The sequence below is a fragment of the Arachis hypogaea genome, chromosome 11 (genome assembly GCF_003086295.3).
Source record: "Arachis hypogaea cultivar Tifrunner chromosome 11, arahy.Tifrunner.gnm2.J5K5, whole genome shotgun sequence".
NCBI lineage: Eukaryota > Viridiplantae > Streptophyta > Magnoliopsida > Fabales > Fabaceae > Arachis > Arachis hypogaea.
Window position 1 is genome coordinate 93,672,818 of NC_092046.1, and position 18,378 is coordinate 93,691,195.

The window sequence follows — 18,378 nt, forward strand, 5'->3', positions numbered from 1 at the left end:
TCCAAGGACTATTTTAGAGTTTCAGCTGCTGGATTACTTCCTCCAAACACAGATGGCTACTATCATCCTTAGGCTTTTCAGGTTCTGGTTCAGGCTCAGATGCAGGTTTGAAAACTTTGAAAATGAGCTGTTCATCATGTATTCTCAGAATTAGCTCTCCTTGTTCTACATCTATGAGCGCTCTAGTAGTGGCTAGAAATGGTCTGCCCAGAATGATAGGGTGTAAGTAGCTTTCCTCCATGTCCACAATGACAAAGTCTGTGGGGAAGTAATAATCCCCCACTTTCACCAGCACATTTTCAACTACCCCTTCAGCTTGCTTCTGAGTTTTGTCAGCCAGTTGTATGATTACATCAGTGGATCTCACCTCATTCAGTTGTAGCCTCTTCATAAGAGTTAGAGGCATCACATTTATGCTAGCTCCTAGATCACAGAATCCTCTGTCAATTTTTGTTTCCCCTATGATGCAAGGGATATGAAAACTTCCTGGGTCGTTTTCTTAGAGAGTGTGTCCTTCTTGATGAGAGCACTGCATTCTTTGTTCATTGTTACCGTTTGTCCTCCCTTCAAGACTCTTTCTTGCTTACAATTCCTTTAAATACTTGATGTGTGTAGGCATTTGATGGAGAATCTCAAGAAAGGGAATATTGACATGGAGAGAGTTAAATGTCTCTAAAAACCTTGAATAGGTTTTCCCTTTTTCACCTCCTCCTAACCTCGAGAAATGGTGCTTTTGGTTGGTATATTTCCAGCATGCCTTTTTGCAGTTCCTTGGCTTGCTCAGTTCCACTTTCCTGCTTAATTCTTCCACACCTTCCTTCAAGATTCTGGCTCCTGCTCTGAGGCCTGATTCCTTCTTCTTCTGAAACTTCCTTCAATATGGTGATGGCCTTGCATTCTTCCCATCTCACTCTCTTTTGTTCCCCTTTAGGATTCTTTTCTGTGTCACTAGGGAACACTGCAGTTGATTTGACGCCTGTTGAGATAGCTCTCCTACTTGAGACTCCATCCTCTTGAGTTTTTCACCATGGTTTCTTAAGGTAGCTCTCACATCATCCCTGAAGCTTTTCAATTCGGTTATGTCTTGACTCATGGTTGCCATCATTCCTTCTATCCGGTTTAATTGATCTTGAAATTGTTGGTTCGGATTAAGTTGGGTAGGTTGATTATTTTGGCCATGATATGATGGTTGGGGGTAAGTGTTTTGTGTGGCTTGGTATGATCTTTGGTTGGAGTTTTGGTATGTGGAATTGTTATGTTGGTTTGGTTGTAAGGTTTGTGGTTTTGTGGTTGGGTTTGTTGGTTCCCCCACCCAAAGTTTGGGTGATTTTTCCATCCTGGGTTGTAAGTGTTGGAATGTGGATCATATGATTGCCTTTGTTGGTTTCCCACGTAGTTGGCCTCTTCCCAATCACCTCCTTCAATGCTTACTTCCTCTTGATCTTGTGTGTGTATTGCAGCCACTTGCTTTGTTTCTAATTGCCTGGTAAGCTCTGCTAGTTGCTTGGCAAACACCTTGTTTTGGGCTAGAATTGTATCAACATGGTTCAGCTCCATGACTCCCTTAGTGTTGTGCCTTTCTGATGCATAGTAGTACTCATTCTCAGCCACTGTCTCAATCACCTCAATGGCCTCTTCCACAGTCTTTTTCCTGTTCAATGAACCTCCTGATGAATGGTCTACAGCCTTCCTTGATTCATAAGAGAGTCCATCATAGAAAATATGCAATTGCACCCAATCATGGAACATGTCTGGTGGGCATTTCCTTGTCAAGTCCTTGAATCTCTCCCATGCCTCGTAGAGAGTTTCACCATCTTGTTGTCTAAAAGTCTGAACCTCAGATCGAAGCCTATTGACCTTTTGTGGGGGGTAGAAACGTGCCAGAAACTTGCTTTCCACCTCATCCCATGTTGTTAGACTCCCCCTTGGGAATGATTCCAGCCACTTAGCTGCTTTGTCCCTAAGTGAAAATGGGAACAAAAGCAGTTTATATGCATCTTCCTGGACTCCATTGGACCTCACAGTGTCACAAATTCTCAGGAATTTTGTGAGATGTTGGTTTGGGTCTTCATTAGCACTTCCACCAAATGAACAATGATTCTCCACAAGTGATATTAGCTGTGGTTTGAGTTCAAAATTGTTGGCCTGAATGGGTGGTTTCTGGATGCTGCTACCACAATTCCCAGAGGTTGGGTTTATGTATGAACTAAGAACCCTCCTCTCAGGAATGGCATTGTTTCCATCAGCTCTCTCATGGTTGTGAACTTCTCTATCCATGTTGAGATCTAAAGCTTCCTCAAAATTGTCCTCAGATTCTCCTTCAGATTCCTCTTCTCCCACTACTCTCTTCCCTCTTGCTTCCCTTCTCAGTCTATGAAGGGTCCTCTCTGGTTCGGTATATGGAGGAGTTGATGTCTCTCCTCTCCTACCTGTCATACAAGAACACAGCACAGGCACAAACAAGTGAAATACTCTTGGTTAATGGAAGAGTATGGTTAGAGCAATTGAGGAATTAATTCAAACAGTTAGTGAGTCAGTGAGTTAGTTGCTTGAATTTAAAGGCATAAAGAAAGAAAGCATGTAACCGAGTGCAGAAATTAAAATTCAACAAGTAACTTGAACAGAATTAACAAAGCAAGAGAAATTACTCAATCTAGTTAGCTTCCAATTGGAGAATTGTCAATCGAAAACCAATCCCCGGCAACGGCGCCATAAACTTGATGCGCATAAACTTGTTATGCTACGATTTAGGAAATTGCACGATCGGCAAAATTCCTTCCGGCAAGTGCACCGGTTATCGTCAAGTAAAAACTCACAATAGAGTGAGGTCGAATCCCACAAGGATTGGTTGAGTGAGCAATTCGGATTAGAAGTATGTTCTAGTTGAGCGGAATCAAAATTTAGATGAGAATTGCGGAATGTAAAATTGCATGAATTAAAGAGCGAGAAGCTAAATTGCTGAAATTAAAAGGGAATGGGGGTGATTGCATGAATTGAGTTGCAGAATGTAAAGAGAAGATGGAAATCAGAATTGGGGGATTCATTGGGTTATAGGAGATATTGAGATCTCCGAATCAAAACATGTTTATCTCTTCCTCAAGCAATGCGTTCATTGAATTTTGCTTGGCAATCTTATATGATTGGATCCCAATCCCTTGGTTCACCAATTCTCTCTAAAAATGAACAAATTCCCAATCCCTTGGTTTAAATGTTCATAAGAAGAGATGATGCTCGATCACTGATTATACCACACAGTTTCATGAACCACAATTTGGTAGGATTACATGTCACAATATCCATCCAAACCCCAATCCAATTCACTGTGAGAAAGCTTCTCTAGCATGAATCCTCCATTCCTTTCCCAAGGTTCCGAAGGATTCCAATTATGGGTAGTTTCTTTCCCAAGACAACTACCCAATGGAATTAGATCGAGAAGCTTTCTAACAAAATTCAAGAGAAAAGATTGAAGAAGAAGATAAACTATTATTGATTCATTGAATTACAATAGAGCTCCCTAACCCAATGAAAGGGGGTTTAGTGAGTCATAGCTCTGAATTCAATTACAAAGATATGAAAACTAGCTAAAAGTGAAGGTAAAAGTCCTCCTTAACTTCAATTCTATCCTATTTATACACTTTCTATATTGAGCTTCTGTTGTGTTTCTTGGGCTTTGAGGCCTCTCCCTGCTTTCCTTTTGCCTTGGGTTTATGATCCATAATCTTGATGAGGCTGTTGATCCAAATTCTGTAACATTCATTGAGCCAACTTAGTGATAATCAAATAATGACACATGACTCAATAAATTGAGATTTCAAACTCATCAATCCTTCAGGCCCAATCCCATAAACCATGATATTCAATTGGGTTTCATACCAGAGTAAGTTTAAGTTAATGTTTGTGCTCAAAGACTAACTTAAACCGCACTATTTTTGGCCCAGAAACCTTTTTCCAAGAGTGGCGTTTAAGTTGCAGTTCAAGCTTAAACTGCAGCTTAAACGCCAGACACTTCCAGTGAGGCCTTTTGTAGAAGCACGTTTAAGCTTCAGTTTAAGGTTAAACTGAAGCTTAAACGTGGAAATGGAAGAAGGCAGCCCCTGGAGAGTCATGTAGTCGAACACGTTTAAGCTTTAGTTTAAGGTTAAACTGAAGCTTAAACGTGGATATAGGAAGGGCAGCCCTGGAGGTCGAACACGTTTAACCTCCAGTTTAAGGTTAAACTGGAGGTTAAACGTGGAAATGGAAGGAGGCATCCTGGAGGTCGAACACGTTTAACCTCCAGTTTAAGGTTAAACTGGAGGTTAAACGTGGAAGCTTAGAAGGGTAGCCTTGGAGGTGTCGAACACGTTTAAGCTCCAGTTTGAGGTCAAACTGGAGCTTAAACGTGGAAATGGAGAGAGCAACCCTGGAGGAGAAAACTTGGTCGAACACGTTTAAGCTCCAGTTTGAGGTCAAACTGGAGCTTAAACGTGGAAATGGCTCCCTGGTGCTTTTCCCATTCTGGCGTTTAACCTCCAGTTTAAGGTTAAACTGGAGGTTAAACGTGGAACTCCTTCCTGAGTGGCATTATCATTCTGGCGTTTAACCTCCAGTTTAAGGTTAAACTGGAGGTTAAACTTCAATTCCAGCATTTCTTAGCCTTCCTGATTCTGGCGTTTAAGCTCCAGTTTAGGCTTAAACTGGAACTTAAACTCCACATGTGATATTCAAGCTTCCTTTATTGATTTTGTTGCTTCCTTGCTTAGCCTCTTCTTCCCTGAAATCATCCAAACAATTGCATCAAAGTCTTGCAAAATTTCATGAGAAATCTTCCATTAATAGCATTCAAGTAATATAACTAAAACTCATGGAATTTGCATTAAAATCATACTGTTTGGATGGTTCATTGCTTTGTTCTTCATTTAACCATTTTTGGTTACTTTAAGCTCAAGAAAATGCATAAAACAACTAAAACTAACAGAAAAATGCTAGTGAAACTAGCCTAAGATGCCTCGGCATCATTCAGCAATGAACTAAATGCATTGGATCAACTGAGATTGCCTCAGAAGAAACAGGATCCTGGAAAGTTCCTAATACCTTGTACCATAGGCACCATGACCTTTGAGAAGGCTCTATGTGACCTGGGGTCAGGAATAAACCTTATGCCACTCTATGTAATGGAGAAGTTGGGAATCTTTGAGGTACAAGCTGCTAAAATCTCATTAGAAATGGCAGACAATTCCAGAAAATAGGTTTATGGACAAGTAGAGGACATGTTAGTGAAGGTTGAAGGCCTTTACATCCCTGCAGATTTCATAATCCTAGATATTGGAAGACCCTTCCTAGCCACAGCAAGAGCTGTGATTGATGTTGACAGAGGTGAATTAGTCCTTCAATTGAATGAGGACTCACTTGTGTTTACAACTCAAGGTTATCTTTCTGTAAACATGGAAAAGAGGCACAGTAAGCTTCTCCCACTGCAGAGTCAACCAGAGCCCCACAGTCAAACTCTAAGTTTGGTGTTGGGAGGCCACAACCAAACTCTAAGTTTGGTGTTGAACTCCCATATCCAAACTCTAAGTTTGGTGTTGGGAAGTCTCAACAATGCTCTGAACATCTGTGAGGCTCCATGAGAGCCCACTGTCAAGCTATTGACATTAAAGAAGTGCTTGTTGGGAGGCAACCCAATTTTTATTTATCTAATTTTAATTTATTTTTATTGTTATTTCATGTTTTATTAGGTTCATGATCATGTGGAGTCACAAAATAAATATAAAAATTGAAAACAGAATCAAAAACAGCAGAAGAAAAATCACACCCTGGAGGAGGATCTTACTGGCGTTTAAACGCCAGTAAGGAGCATCTGGCTGGTGTTCAACGCCAGAACAGAGCATGGATCTGGCGTTGAACGCCAGAAACAAGCAGCATCCTGGCATTCAGACGCCAGAAATGTACAGTGAGGAAAGCTGGCGTTGAACGCCAGAAACAAGCATAAAGCTGGCGTTCAACGCCAGAAATATGCTGCATCTGGGTGCTGAACGCCTAGAACAAGCATCAATTCGGCGTTTAAACGCCAGAATTGCATGCAAAGGCATTTTACATGCCTAATGGGTGCAGGGATGCAAATCCTTGACACCTCAGGATCTGTGGACCCCACAGGATCCCCACCTTCCCTCTTCTCAATGTTCATCCTCTCTTCCCAATAAACACTCTTCCCCAAAACTCTTCACCAACCACCTCAATCTCTCTTCCCTATTACCACTTCACCACTCACATCCATCCACTCTTCCCCATAAACCTACCTCATAAACTCCACCTACCTTCAAAATTCAAAATCAATTTCCCACCCAAACCCACCTTATATGGCCGAAACTAAACCCCCCTCCCCTCCCTATATAAAGCCCTCCATTCTTCCTCATTTTCACACAACACAACTCTCTCTTCCCCTTCTTGGCCGAATACACCTCTCCCTCCTCTCCTCCATATTTTCTTCTTCTTCTTCATCTATTCTTTCTTCTCTTGCTCGAGGGCGAGCAATATTCTAAGTTTAGTGTGGTCAAAGCATAAGCTTTTTGTTTTTCCATTACCATTGATGGCACCCAAGACCGGAGAATCCTCTAGAAAAGGGAAAGGGAAGACAAAAGCTTCCACCTCCGAGTCATGGGAGATGGAAAGATTCATCTCCAAAGCTCATCAAGACCACTTCTATGATGTTGTGGCCAAGAAGAAGGTGATCCCCGAGGTCCCTTTCAAGCTCAAGAGAAATGAGTATCCGGAGATCCGACATGAAATCCAAAGAAGAGGTTGGGAAGTTCTAACAAACCCCATCCAACAAGTCGGCATCCTAATGGTTCAAGAGTTCTATGCCAATGCATGGATCACTAAGAACCATGATCAAAGTAAGAACCCGAATCCAAAGAGTTATATTACAATGGTTCGGGGGAAATACTTAGATTGTAGTCCGGAAAATGTGAGGTTGGCGTTCAACTTGCCTATGATGCAAGGAGATGCACGCCCCTGCACTAGAAGGGTCAACTTTGATCAAAGGTTGGACCAAGTCCTCATGGACATATGTGTTGAAGGAGCTCAATGGAAGATTGACTCAAAAGGCAAACCGGTTCAACTTAGAAGACTGGACCTTAAGCCTGTAGCTAGAGGATGGTTGGAGTTCATCCAACGCTCCATCATTCCCACTAGCAACCGATCTGAAGTTACTGTGGATCGGGCCATCATGATTCATAGCATCATGATTGGTGAGGAAGTAGAAGTTCATGAAGTCATCTCCCTTGAACTCTATAAAATAGCCGAAAACTCCTCTCCCTTGGCAAGGCTAGCTTTTCCTCATCTTATTTGCCATCTATGTTACTCAGCTGGCGCTTTCATAGAAGGAGACATTCCCATTGAGGAAGAGAAGCCCATCACTAAGAAAAGGATGGAGCAAACAAGAGAGCCCACTCATGGAGCTCAAGAAACACATGAGGAAGCTCATCATCAAGAAATCCCTGAGATACCTCAAGGGATGCACTTTCCTCCACAGAATTTTTGGGAGCAAATCAACACCTCCCTAGGAGAATTAAGTTCCAACATGGGACAATTAAGGGTGGAACATCAAGAGCACTCCATCATCCTTCATGAAATTAGAGAAGATCAAAGAGCTATGAGGGAGGAGCAACAAAGACAAGGAAGAGACATAGAAGAGCTCAAGGACATCATTGGTTCCTCAAGAAGGAAACGTCACCATCACTAAGGTGGACTCATTCCTTGTTCTTAAATTCTCTATTTTTCGTTTTCTTTATGTTAAGTGCATATCCATGTTTGTGTCTTATTACATAATCATTAGTATTTAGTAACTTTGTCTTAAAGTTATGAATGTCCTATGAATCCATCACCTCTCTTAAATGAAAAATGTTTTAATTCAAAAGAACAAGAAGTACATGAGTTTCGAATTCATCCTTGAACTTAGTTTAATTATATTGATGTGGTGACAATGCTTCTTGTTTTCTGAATGAATGCTTGAACAATGCATATGTCTTTTGAAGTTGTTGTTTAAGAATGTTAAATATGTTGGCTCTTGAAAGAATGATGACAAGGAGACATGTTATTTGATAATCTGAAAAATCATAAAAATGATTCTTGAAGCAAGAAAAAGCAGTGAATACAAAAGCTTGCAGAAAAAAAAAAGAGAGAAAAGAAAAAAAATGGCGAAAAAAAAATAGAAAAAGAAAAAGCAAGCAAAAAAAGCCAAAAGCTCTTAAAACCAAGAGGCAAGAGCAAAAAGCCAATAACCCTTAAAACCAAAAGGCAAGGGTAAATAAAAAGGATCCCAAGGCTTTGAGCATCAGTGGATAGGAGGGCCTAAAGGAATAAAATCCTGGCCTAAGCGGCTAAAACAAGCTGTCCCTAACCATGTGCTTGTGGCGTGAAGGTGTCAAGTGAAAACTTGAGACTGAGAGGTTAAAGTCAAGGTCCAAAGCAAAAGAAGAGTGTGCTTAAGAACCCTGGACACCTCTAATTGGGGACTTTAGCAAAGCTAAGTCACAATCTGAAAAGGTTCACCCAATTATGTGTCTGTGGCATTTATGTATCCGGTGGTAATACTGGAAAACAAAGTGCTTAGGGCCACGGCCAAGACTCATAAAGTAGCTGTGTTCAAGAATCAACATACTGAACTAGGAGAATCAATAACACTATCTGAACTCTGAGTTCCTATAGATGCCAATCATTCTGAACCTCAATGGATAAAGTGAGATGCCAAAACTATTCAAGAGGCAAAAAGCTACAAGTCCTGCTCATCTGATTGAAGCTATGTTTCATTGATAGTTTGGAATTTATAGTATATTATCTTCTTTTTATCCTATTTGATTTTCAGTTGCTTGGGGACAAGCAACAATTTAAGTTTGGTGTTGTGATGAGCATATAATTTATACGCTTTTTGGCATTGTTTTTAGTAGAATCTAGTTACTTTTAGGGATGTTTTCATTAGTTTTTATGCTAAATTCACATTTCTGGACTTTACTATGAGTTTGTGTGTTTTTCTGTGATTTCAGGTATTTTCTGGCTGAAATTGAGGGACTTGAGCAAAAATCAGATTCAGAGGATGAAGAAGGACTGCTGATACTGTTGGATTCTGACCTCCCTGCACTCAAAGTTGATTTTCTGGAGATACAAAACTAAAAATGGCGCGCTTCGAATTGCGTTGGAAGGTAGACATCCAGGGCTTTCCAGCAATATATAATAGTTCATACTTTGTCCGAGTTTAGACGACGCAAAAGGGCATTGAACGCCAGTTCTACACTGCAGTCTGGAGTTAAACGCCAGAAACACAACACGAACCAGAGTTGAACGCCAAAAACACGTTACAACTTGGCGTTCAACTCCAGAAGAAGCCTCTACACTTGTAAACTTCAAGCTCAGCCCAAGCACACACCAAGTGGGCCCCGGAAGTGGATTTATGCATCAATTACTTACTTCTATAAAACCTAGTAGCTAGTTTAGTATAAATAGGACTTTTTACTATTGTATTTACATCTTCGGATCATCTTATGATTTTTAGTTCATCTTTAGATCATATTGATCACGTTGGGGGTTGGCCTCTCGGCCATGCCTGAACCTTTCACTTATGTATTCTCAACGGTAGAGTTTCTACACTCCATAGATTAAGGTGTGGAGCTCTGCTGTTCTTCACGAATTAATGCAAATTACTACTATTTTTCTATTCAATTCAACTTATTCCGCTTCTAAGATATTCATTCGTTCTTCAATATGAATGTGATGAATGTGACAATCATCATCATTCCCCCACAAACGCGTGCCTGACAACCACTTCCATTCCACCTTAGATTGAATGAGTATCTCTTGGATCTCTTAATCAGAATCTTCGTGGTATAAGCTAGATTGATGGCGGCATTCATGAGAATCCAGAAAGTCTAAACCTTGTCTGTGGTATTCCGAGTAGGATTCAGGGATTGAATGACTGTGACGAACTTCAAACTCGCGAGTGCTGGGCGTAATGACAGACGCAAAAGGATAGTAAATCCTATTCCAGTATGATCGAGAACCTCCAGATGATTAGCCATGCAGTGATAGCGCATCAGACCATTTTCACAGAGAGGATGGGATGTAGCCATTGACAACGGTGATGCCTCCAGATGATTAGCCATGCAGTGACAGTGCATCGGACCATTTTCACAGAAAGGATGAGATGTAGCCATTGACAACGGTGATGCCCTTACATAAAGCTTGCCATGGAAAGTGGTAAGACTGATTGGATGAAGATAGCAGGATAGCAGAAGTTCAGAGGGACGAAAAGCATCTCTATACGCTTATCTGAAATTCTCACCAATGATTTACATAAGTATTTCTATCTTTACTTTATGTTTATTTATTATTAATATTCGAAAACTCGATAACTATTTGATATCTGGCTGACTGAGATCTACAAGATGACCATATCTTGCTTCATACCAACAATCTCCGTGGGATCGACCCTTACTCACGTAAGGTTTTATTACTTGGACGACCCAGTGCACTTGCTGGTTAGTTGTGCGAAGTTGTGAAGTTATGTTTAGACCATGGTATTGTGCACCAGTTTGTTGGCGCCATTGCCAGGGAGAGAACGAACAAATAATTTTGCAAATTTGAGTAACAATTTCGCATACCAGTAATCCTGTTAGTTTCCTGTTACAAAAATGGGTGCCTTGATCGCTCACGATTGCTTGTGGGGATCCAAAGCGACAAATAATGTGGTTTCTAACAAAGAAAACAACAATGTTAGCATCATCAGTGCGGGTAGGAATTGCTTCCACCCATTTGGAAACGTAATCCACAGCTAACAATATATAAAAATGACCATTAGAATTTGGAAATGGACCCATGAAGTCAATGCCCCAAACATCAAAAACTTCACAGAAAGGCATAATTTGTTGAGGCATCTCATCCTTCTTGGATATATTACCAAATTTTTGGCATGGGAATCAGGATTTACAAAATTCAGCAGCGTCTCTAAAAAGAGTAGGCCACCAGAATCCACAGTCTAGGATGTTTCTAGCTGTTCTTTGAGGGCCAAAGTGTCCTCCACTCTTAGATGAGTGGCAGGCCTCTAAAATAGACTGGAATTCTGATTGAGGCACACACCGTCTAATTACCTGGTCAGCGCCACATCTCCAAAAATATGGGTCATCCCATATATAATATTTAGACTCGCTTTTCAGCTTGTCTCTTTGATGCTTAGTAAAGTTTGGAGGAAAGGTGTGGCTAACTAGATAACTAGCTATAGGTGCATACCAAGGGACTACCTCAGATACTGCTTGCAGGTTATCAAATAGGAAATTATCAGCTATAGCAGTGGAGTAATGCTTAATGTGCTCAAGGAAACTCAAGTGGTCTACCACTAGATTCTGGTTACCACTCCTATCCTTAATTTCTAAATCAAATTCTTGTAGCAGCAGTATCCAACGTATAAGCCTTAGTTTGGATTCTTTTTTAGCTAATAGATACTTTAGAGCTGCGTGGTCTGAGTACACTACTACTTTCGTACCAAGTAAATAGGCTCGGAATTTATCCAGAGCAAAAACAATAGCAAGAAGCTCTTTCTCAGTAATAGTATAATTAGACTGAGCGACATCTATAGTTTTAGATGCATAAGCAATTACAAAAGGGTCCTTACCTTCACGCTGAGCCAGTGCTGCACCTATTGCATGGTTGGAGGCATCGCACATTATTTCAAATGGCTGGCTCCAGTCTGGTCCTCTCACAATTAGAGCTTGAATCAGGGCGGTCTTTAGCTTATCAAACGCTTGTTTGCAATCCTCTCTGAACTCGAATTCAATATCTTTTTGCAGTGGTCTGGATAAGGGAAGTGCTACCTTACTAAAGTACTTAATGAATCTCCTGTAAAAACCTGCATGGCCAAGAAACGAACGGACTTCCCTCACAGAGGAGGGGTAAGGTAAACTAGAAATAACATCCACCTTTGTTGGATCTATAGAAATGCCAGTATTATACACAACATGTCCTAGTACAATCCCTTGTTTAACCATAAAGTGACATTTTTCAAAATTCAATATAAGGTTTGTATTGACACATCTATCTAACACTCTAGATAAACTATCCAAGCAAATATTGAAGGAATCACCATATACACTAAAGTCATCTATAAAAACCTCCATACAGTCCTCAATAAGATCAGAGAAAAGACTCATCATGAACCTTTGGAAAGTAGCTGGTGCATTACACAAGACAAAGGGCATTCTCTTATAAGAATAAGTCCCAAAAGGACATGTAAAAGTGGTCTTTTCCTGATCTTCTGGAGCTATATGAATCTGGAAAAAGCCTGTGTAACCATCTAAGAAACAATAACATGATTTACCTGACAAGCGATCCAGCATTTGATCAATGAATGAAAGAGGATAGTGATCCTTACGAGTGGCCTGGTTTAGGCGTCTGTAGTCAATGCAGACCCTCCAGGCGTTCTGAACTCTGGTTGCCATGAGCTCTCCATGCTCATTCTTCACTGTAGTGACTCCAGACTTGTTGGGCACCACTTGTATTGGGCTTACCCATTCACTGTCTGAGATGGGCTAGATGATTCTGCCTCCAGTAGTCTGGTCACTTCCTTCTTGACAACCTCTAAGATAGTGGGGTTCAGTCTTCTCTGGGGTTGATGGACAGGTCTTGCTCCCTCTTCTAAGAATATTCTGTGCTCACAGACATGAGGGTTGATGCCTACTATATCTGCTAAACTCCAACCAATTGCCTTCTTGTGCCTCCTCAGCACACAAAGTAGCTGCTCTTCTTGTTGAGAAGTGAGTTCCCTTGCAATGATAACTGGAAACTTCTGTTTCTCCTCAAGGTTAGCATATTTGAGGTGTGGAGGGAGGGGTTTCAATTTTAACTTCTGCTCATGGTTAGGCTCTGGGTTATCTGGAGCTGGTAACAATGGTAAAGCACTGCTATTGTCCTCAGAAAGTGTCCCCACACTCGGACCTTGTCCTATGTACTTCTCTTCAAATTCCTCCTGGTGAATTTCAGCCACGGTTTCATCTATGATGTCACACTGGAGGATAAAATGATCCTCCAGAGGATGCTTCATAGCTCCATTCAGATTGAAGATTACTACTCGGCCATCTATTTCAAAAGAGTATGTTCCTGAAAAAGCATCTAATTTGAACTTTGAGGTTTTCAGGAATGGTCTTCCGAGCAAGATTGATGATGGCTTCTCTGAGTCATTTTAGGGCATCTCCAGGATATAAAAATCAATGGGGAAGGTGAGCCCCTTAATGCCCACTAACACATCTTCAGCAACTCCAGCCACTGTAATAATGCTTTTATCTGCTAACACAAAATGAGCTGCCGACCTTTTTAAGGGAGGGAGCCTCAAATTATCATATATAGACAAAGGCATTATACTAACACATGCTCCTAAATCACACATGTAGTCAGAAAATATCACACCACCAATAATACAATTAACCATACATGGACCTAGATCACTACACTTTTCAAGTATACCTCCCATTAAAGCAGATATAGAACTACCTAAAGGAATAGTTTCTAATTCATTAATTTTGTCTTTATGTATACATAAATCTTTTAGAAACTTTGCATACTTAGGTACCTGCTGAATAACATAAAAAAGGAGAACAGTTACCTCAACCTTTTTGAGTATCTCTACCATTTTGGGGTCGGGTTCCAACTGCTTCCTGGCCTTCCTTGCAATTTGTGGAAATGGAATAAGAATAGCGTCCTTCACAGCTTCAGCGTCCTCTGGTGCTTCTTCCTGTGATTGAGCTTCTTCTTTTTCAACCATGTCCTGTATGTCCTCTTCCTCTTCAACATCTTCTACTTCCACTATCTCTTCAGTTGAGGCATGTTCTAGGGGGTTTGGTTCCTCCTGATTCCTCTCTTGCAGTGTAGTTCTAGACCATAGGGTAATGGCATTGATGCCACCCTTCGGATTGGACAAGGGTTGAGAAGGAATTCCACTGGAGTTTGCCTGTTGAGTGTTTAATGTATTGGGTGGTGCCAGCTGAGAGATGAGAGCTTGTATGGCGGATGCTAGGCCATTAAGTGAACTTTCCATGTTCCTTTGTCCTTTTGCAATGGATTGAATGCCCTCTTTACTCGGAGAGGAATTAGATTGAGTGATCTGCGGAACTTGTTGTTGGTTGTGCTGTGGCCCTTAGGACTGCCTCAGGTGAGGTGCTCTGTAAGGCTGGTTCTGGTTCTGCTGTCTGTTGTTGTTATTATTCCACCTCTGATATCCTTGATTATCTCTGCCTCCTCTGTTATTATTGTCCCTCCAATTCTGGTTAGAATTATCTCTCCAACCTTGGTTGGAATTGTCCTGCCATCCATGGTTGCAACTGCCACCTTGATTGTATCCTTGGTTGGGGCGGTCATAGAAGTTATGAGTGGCTGCCACGGTGTTGTCTTCCTCTTGGAGCTGCGAACATTTATCAGTATAATGGCTGTAATCATCACATAATCCGCACACTCTCTGTGGGACTAGCTGTTGGCTTTGATGCGCTTGTTGTTGACTCAACTGCATCTACTTCAGTAAGGTGGTCATTTCACTTATACTCTGAGCCAAAGCAGTAGTTTCCTTGCTAGAGGATACCTCTGCAACAGCTTTTAACCGGCCTTGTTTCTACCTGTGATTCCTTGTAGATTCAGCTAAGTCGCTGATCAATTGCCATGCCTCATCAGTGGTCTTATACTTTTTCATAGACCCATTGCTAGCACTTTCCAATGTAGTCTTATCTTGGGGCCTCATGCCCTGTGTTACATAGCCGAGCAACACTATCTTGTCAATCATATGGTACGGGAAAGCTTCCAGAAGATTGTTGAAGCGCTCCCAATATTCATAGAGAGTCTCGGATTTATCCTGAACAATCATGGAAATGCCTTTCCTCAGTTTATCAGTAACTTCAGCTAGAAAGAATTTTTCCAAAAATTCTCTTCTAAGTGTATCCCAGTCGGATACAGTTGCTGCGGGTTTAGTGTAGTACCACTCTCTCGTCTTTTCCTCAAGAGAGAATGGGAAGGCTTTTAACAAAATTAAAGTTTCATCTGCACCATCACGCCTGACAGTAGAACAGGCTGCTTGGAAGTCTCTAAGGTGCTTGATAGGCTCTTGAGTAGGTAAGCCATGAAACTTGGGCATCAAATTGAGCAGTGCTGTTTTTATTTCAAACACTCTAGCCACCGCTGGGTGATGCACTTGAAACGGTTGCATTGAAAAATCAGGGGCTCCAGTCTCCTGGATAGTAATTCTCCTAGGTGCTGCCATGTCACCTGCACGTAAATCAACTGAATCAGCAGAAAGGGAGCCTGTTTCTTCCTCAAGTGACGTTTCAGATCCGCCCTCAGAGAGGACTAACCGACGCCAAGCTTGCCTTATTCGTGAAATAGTTCTTTCAATCTCAGGATCGAATACTGGCAAGCCTGGATCAGAAAGTGAACGCATCATTTAATGAAAGAAATATGAAGCTCATAGTAGCAAAATAAAATAAAATACAAATAAATAAATTCCAATTAATAACTTTAGCACTCTATTGCAACTCCCCGGCAACGGCGCCAAAAATTGGCGTGGCAAAAATTGGCGAGTTAAAAAATTATTAGAAGAGATACGTTGCAAGTACAGTTCTTAACCAACCAGAAATCCGCTTATCAATTTAGAAGGGTTGTCACAAAATTTAAATTAAAATAATGGGAGTATGAGTTCCAGGTCGTCTCCCAACGAGTTGCAGAAAGGTGTGCTATTTTATTAATTAGATGTTTTCAAAAAATGGTTTGAGTTGAATAACAGGAAATTAAATTTGAGAATTTGTGTAAATTTAAATAAAAGCCTTGGCTGGGAGTAGATTAGTTGGAAGCCCTATTCCTATTGAAGTACTCTCAAGATTAATTGATAATTGAGGGTTGTTCTATTTAGTTATCCCTTACTAGGTAAGGAAAAGTCAAGCAAGTTGGAAAGTTGTTTCTATTCACAAGTTCCAATCCGCTCAATTGAGAAGGATTGGTGTCAGTGACTAGAGGGCAATCCAACAATAAACCCAATTACAATTTTTCTTTTAAGCATTCCAACTTAAGTTCTTCCCTTCAATCAACTCCCATCCAAGTTATGGAACTACTCGCTCATTGTAAATGTAGAATTCATAACATAGAAAAGGGAAATATAGAAAGACATGATAAGTAATAATCAAAGGGATCAATTAAAAATAAAAATAGTTCTTGTATTAATAAATTCTAAAAATAATCCAATAATATTTCTGAGTAAACAAAGGACATGGAAGAGTAAGAGACAAGTAAAGAAAACAAACTAGAATGACGAAGTCTTGCTGAGGTAATAACTCTTCTCAATATCCCAATGCGAAAAGTAATAAAAATAAATCCTAAGAACTATGAATGTGTAGAGAGAAAACCTAGAGGAGGAGTAAAAACTAGATGTAAAACTGAGAATTGTCTGTAATGAATTCTTGTTTTTCGTTTTTCCATGTTCCTTGGCTCTAGTCTGCTTTTCTGGGCCGAAAATTGGGTCAAAACAGGGCCCAAAATTGCCCCCAGCGAATTCTGCAGATTCTGCAGATCGTGTATGTCACGCGATTGCGTCATTCATGCGGACGCGTCATTCGGCGTTTTGCCTTGCCACGCGGGCGCGTCGTCCACGCCTCCACGTCACTTGTGCAGTTCCAATCCACGCGGTCGCGTGAGCCATGCGTCCGTGTCACTGCGATTTCTTCTATGTCGTGCGGTCGCGTGAGCCATGCGTCCGCGTCACTTCTCGCTGGTCATCTCCTCAATTTCTTGTGTTCCTTCCATTTTTGCAAGCTTCCTTTCCAATCTCCAAGTCATTCATGCCCTATAACGCCTGAAACACTTAACACACAGATCACGGCATCTAATGGAATGAAGGAGAATTAAAATACGTAATTAAAAGTCTTTAGGAAGCAAATATTCAATCATGTAATAATTTTAGGAAGGAAATATAAATGCATGCCAATCATATGAATAAGTGGGTAAAGAATTGATAAAACCATACAATTAAGCACAATATAAACCATAAAATAGTGGTTTATCACTAGGCTAGCACACTTATTGCAAAATTAAACACAAATGAATGCAAGATGACTTAAACTAAAAGTTGACTATCAACTAAAACGGACATGTTCTTTCTTTATTGAATATGATAAACAAGGAGCAAGTCCATGATGGCCGGAATTCACACCCCATATAAAAATGATGAATCCGTTCTTTTGGCATGCGCACCAAAATTATCGTCAAGTAATAACCCACAGTGGAGTGGGATCGTATCCACAGAGATTATTATATTTGACCAATTTTAATCAATTGGTGAATTAGTTAAGCTAAGCAAAATAGATTATGATTGCAGAATTCTAAATGGGCAGAAACATAAATGACTCAAAAGTAAAGAGAAGCAGTAAAGTGCAAAAAAGGAAATGGCAATAATATAAAGTGCAGAAATATAAATGACTTAATTGTAAATGGGAATGGGGATTTGACAGAATGTAAAGAAAGCTATAAAGAAAGTGGAGGATAAGAATAGCAAGAAATCATTGAGATCAGGAGATGTTGTTCTCTTTGGATTAAATCCAATTCATATCATCTTCAATCATGCAACTCATTGACCTCTTGGCAATCGTGATTGATTGAATTCCAATTCCTTGGTGATTCAATCTTTCAGATCTTAATCAATAGCCAATTCTTTGGTCTAATTGCTCATGAAGAGAGATATGCTTGGTCCCTGATTATACCACACATCATCATAGGTCCAAGTAGTGGGAGGATTATATGTCACTATATCCAAACACCAAAATCCAGATCCTACTCAAGTGTGAGAAGGGATTTCTAGCTTGGTTTCATGTTTCCTTTTCCAAGGTTCCCATGAAACCAATTTTGCATTCAATATCTTTTCCAAGATAATTGAACACTAACATTAAAACGAAATTCCTTCTAGAAAATCAAAGAGAAAATGAAGAGAAGAAGAAATTAACTATCATTAATCCATAAAGTACAATAGAGCTTACTCTGTCAATGAGAGGGAATTTAGCTACTCATAGCTCATAGAAAAGTACAAGAGATGGAAGAAATGATGAAGTAAAAAGTAAATCTAACTAAAACTCTACTCAATAACCCAACTCGCTACTGCTTAACCCCTTTCTCAGTACTTTTAGGGGTTATTTATAATACTCCTAGCACTAGAATAAAGAAAATACAAAAGAGAAAAGAAAAATACAATTTGGAGGGAAAAAACTCAATAAGCATGACCTTCCAGCTGGCGTGTGATGACAAGTCATCTTAGCCTAGTTTCACTAGCCTTTTTCTTTTGTTTTCAATTGATTTATGCACTTTCTTGAGCCATAAGCAAGCCAATTGGGTAGA

The 18,378-nt window shown here is 40.3% G+C and overlaps 1 non-coding gene across 1 annotated transcript; it reads left to right on the forward strand.

Annotated features, from left to right (window-relative positions):
• Positions 1 to 1,747: 1,747 nt before the first annotated feature.
• LOC112725739 (small nucleolar RNA R71) lies at positions 1,748 to 1,851 on the forward strand. The gene has a single exon (XR_003164826.1). It is a non-coding gene; the product is annotated as a small nucleolar RNA R71 (small nucleolar RNA).
• The last annotated feature ends 16,527 nt before the right edge of the window (positions 1,852 to 18,378 follow it).